The sequence below is a fragment of the Cygnus atratus genome, chromosome 4, assembly GCF_013377495.2.
Source record: "Cygnus atratus isolate AKBS03 ecotype Queensland, Australia chromosome 4, CAtr_DNAZoo_HiC_assembly, whole genome shotgun sequence".
Classification (NCBI taxonomy): domain Eukaryota; kingdom Metazoa; phylum Chordata; class Aves; order Anseriformes; family Anatidae; genus Cygnus; species Cygnus atratus.
Window position 1 is genome coordinate 40,194,053 of NC_066365.1, and position 4,385 is coordinate 40,198,437.

Here is a 4,385-nt window from a genome sequence, read left to right on the forward strand (position 1 = left end):
TTTGTAACATTTTTATATATGTAAAATGGAAGAGGAATTACTGCAGGGATAGCCTAAAGTGTTAACGAGCAAAATTAGACTGTTTTTGAAGTCTCTATTATTTATGCTAGCCAGGGATTGTCTGACCCTGGTGATATAAGGAGTAGGCAATGAATTTCTAAATCATGTCTGCATGGTCTGTGGTCAAGCAGCTGAAGGTGAAAAAGAAATTGAAATAGATTCTCACCAATGATTTAGTAGGGATGTAGTGATTTTACTGTATAAATGTGTCTTCTGTGGACCTTTGGGACTGTAGAACAAGATCAAGACGGTAAATAACAGTTCAAGTTATATATTGGGAGTAGTTCTGAAGCCCATAGCACTGACAGGCAGCATTTCCTGTATTTTTTGATCTTAAACAAGTTATCTATGTGCCTTTTGTGGCTCTCCAGAGACATTTTTTGAAGTTAACATCACTACATCAGCTTTTGTCCAACTGATGGATGGCCCAAATTATGTCAGATTTGCCTCTCTGTTCTCCCCCATTTCTTTCCAGCATACTAATGTAATTGCTGCTAGAATCAATTTAGGTGTAATATGGCTTAATACTGCCCCAATCAGCAACTGGTGTTATTTGCATCTGTAAGGCCCCAAATGTGTCATCCTCTAGAGATGTTATAATAAATTCTTATCTCAGTTTCTTGCTACCTTGCCCGGGCATGCAGTGTGCTAAAGACCCAAATAAAAAGGATTCTGGAAAAAAATATATTGGCAAGTATCAACCCATGTTTATTAAAATGGGAAAAAATATTCCTGTATAAAGGAAGAAAACATTGTGAGAGGGATAAGGTCTTCCTTATAAACAAAGGTATTTTTCTACTGTTCAGCTGCTTGAAGTAATAGGAAGAGTGGGAAGAAAGTGCGATATTAGGTTGTTATCTTAGTCTTCAGAAGAAGCAGCAAAATTTTGTTTTCTTTTGTTAATGGAGGAGAGGCTTTATAGTAGTTTATATGGGAATCATTACACCATTGGTCCTTTCTGATATTTATTTTGTGAATTAAAAGTAAAGCTAATGAAAACCAGAAACAATTTCAGGAGAGAAAACAGTCCCTCAACATTTAAAGCCATAAAACAAGAGTATTTGGGGAACAAATAATCAAATATTGCAAGCTCTTTTTCAATGTTAATTGTCACAAGGGAAGGAAATAGAAAGTTATAATTTCTATTGCTTACAATTTATTAATAACATATTCTTGAAACTCAGTAATTCAGTACAAATTGTTCCAAACTGGTCAGAAATAACATTTTTCCAAAAATTATTCAGATGGAGTGGAGAATATTCTGGTGGTCACATATATACTGTGTGGTATAGTTACACCAAGTACAACCTACTAGATCACGATTTGTTGAACGTATCACAGAAGAAGCATGACATCTTCAGTAAGATCCATACTGCCACAAGTATTTAATCTACAGGAATACTTCTATCAGGGATGTTAAGAAATGTTAAGGGGAAAATAAAATATTAAATGAGCAGTCATTTTTGATCATTTCCTAACTGAAAGATTTTCATAATTTGTGTTTATTGTCAAAGTTTCTAGGAAAAAATCTCAAATCCGAGTGTAAATGAGGTAAATTCTAACGTGCTATTGTTGTTGTTTCTCTGGTTCTTGTAAATAAAGAAAAGTGACGAATAATGAAACTTATCCCAGAATAGGTCTGTTGTAAAACCAGAACCTGAGGCCAGGGAAGAAGGTTTGAGAGGTCACATCATTATTCTTTTCCCTAAGCCTAAACATGAAATGCTTTCCACATACGATCAATTTAGCTGAATACATAATGTTTATTAAAAAGAGAAAAATATTCACGTTTTAAACTTCTCTCTGGTTCTAGGTAATTTCTAAAAGAACAACCATCACCAGTTGTTCCCCTCCAAGGTATATCTATTGTGTTTTAATGAAACATTCTTAGCTGGACTGAAATAGCTCTTCTCTTCATCTTCATTTAACATAATGTGTCCTTTGAACAATGAACATATCTACACATACAGAATGTGTCAAAGGTTCATCGAGGAACTGTCTTTTGTAAGGAAAAAAAAAAAAGATCAACCATGGGGTTGTAGTTTAGTCTTAAAGGAGAAAAAATATTTGTGTGCTTCTGTCATGTCTGGTGACTTACTAGGTAAAGGGAAGCAGTGACTCTTGGTTCACAAAACCAGTGGTAGAGAAGTTCCTGTTTACACATTTGAAAGCTGCTTAGTTACAATGGTTCTGGTGGAGAAAAGGAAGGAAAGGGAAGGTCTAGCATATTATCTGATACAAATTCATTCTTGTCTAATGACAATTTTACCCAACCTGGAGGCTCATTAAAGGAGGTGCAGTGGAACTGGAGGCCCAATTTGACTGGTGGGATAAGAGCAGCAAGGAAATGCAGGATAAAAAGTGTGATACTAGTAGTAATCATGACTGGTTTTTGGTGAAAAGAGCCAACAGTTGCCAAAAATAGGATTTTGCAGACTCCATTTTTGCTGTTGCCATAACTTTTCTGTTGGTCCTCTGACCACCATATTAACTAAGAGGAGTAACTAGAAACAACTTCCCCCCATAAACAGTTTACTAAACTACTACTGTATTTTAATGTTGTCAAGGTGTTAGACAAGGGAAAGGATTAATCCACCATTTTCCCTGCAAAGACTAATTAGACACAGATCAGGAGAGTGTCAGTAAATGTATTTACTTGCCATTATTTATTTTTTTCTCAGCAAATTTTTAAAAGCAGAATTCATGCCAGCCATATTTTATGTCTTTAGAATTGCTTTTCCTCCCTTTACTAATAGTTTTTTTTAGTTGCTGTTCTCACTAAATGTTGCAGCTTTATACTGCTGAGACACTCCAGATAAAATATTTTTGAATTTCCTGCCAAACCTATTAAGACTTTTCTGAGTGAATGCCAGCTCTTCAGAGGTTGAACTTTGGGTTTTCACTTGCTTCAGCTAATAGATTTACCTACTGTGCACATAGGACATACAAAAACAACAAAAAGTCATCCATATCATTTTATAAGAAATCTTCTTGTATGACTTAAGTAGAAATAATTTTTAACATTCTTCTAAAAAAGGCATATTTTCCTTTAGCAAATATTACACTTATAGGTGCACCACACTACGCTGCTGGATCTCAAAATACTATACACACAGGTCTTCTGAATTGCTCTATGTCATCCTGAAAACTCATGAACATTTCTAAACATTGAACCTCTTTGAAAAATGATGTAGAGTGAAGGGAAAAAAAATAAAAAATCAGAGTAGCTGCCATAACATGTATATCCTTTACTTCTGGCTTACAAAACATTTGCACAGAACTGCTATGGATCCTATATCTTCTTCCAGCCCACCCTGGCCAGTGCCTCTTACGTCTCCTCACATGGACAATGGTGCAAGCATGATACCAATTCATCAGCATTTGAGAGCCCTTCTAGAGAAAGCATCCAGCATCCACTCCTTAAACTTTTTTTTTTCTTTTTTTCTTTTTTTTTTCCCCACCCATCTCTGAGGTCTGGACGTTTTAGTTTTTCAGTTACACTGGGCACTGGCTGGAACTACAGTAAATTTTACCCTTCTGATTAATCACTCAGCATTGGATTTCCTATTTTCCTATTATAAGCAATGTGGGATCCTTCCATTCCTATCCCAAGTCCTGATAGTTTACCAAATAACATTTTTTTTCCACAGTTCTTTCCCACATCACTCTGAAAGCATGAATAAATACATTAAACTGTGTGTAAATTAGGGCAGTGCAACAAATACACAAGAATAGTTTTCAGGTGTTGAAGAAATGTATACATTTCCCTTTTAGCCCTGACACATTAATGAAGCACCTTCCTTTCCATCAGACTTAATTCTCTCTCTGTTTGGAAGCGTAAGTCCTATTTCAGATAGAATATGGGATAATTGAATATATATTTGTGCCAAGATTTCTTTTGTGTAATTACATTACTGCATAATTTTATGCTCCATAGCTAGGAAAGCATGTATGGCTTCCTTGAACACTTCACCTGTCACCGTGAGAATTTCACTCTTTTCCTGAACAAGCACAGCCTTTATATAAAGTAAACATAAATGAACCAATCCAGGGCGGAAAGTTCCTGAGGCCAGAATAAAACTAACAAAATGTCACCAGTATTTTAAGATGGAGATCCCAGGAATGCATCGCCTGTGGTATGTGATGTATGTTCAAAGGCATGTAATGTTATTTTGTTTAGCCAGAACAGCCTCCCTGTGCCTGGATGCGCTCTGTAACAGACATCTTAATGCCTTGCCTTGCTCCTGCCAATGAAGCTGTGAGTGGGGTTTCCTCAGAGCAGTGATGCTTTCCAGCTTCCCCACTGCAGGCCCATGCCCAGGTGA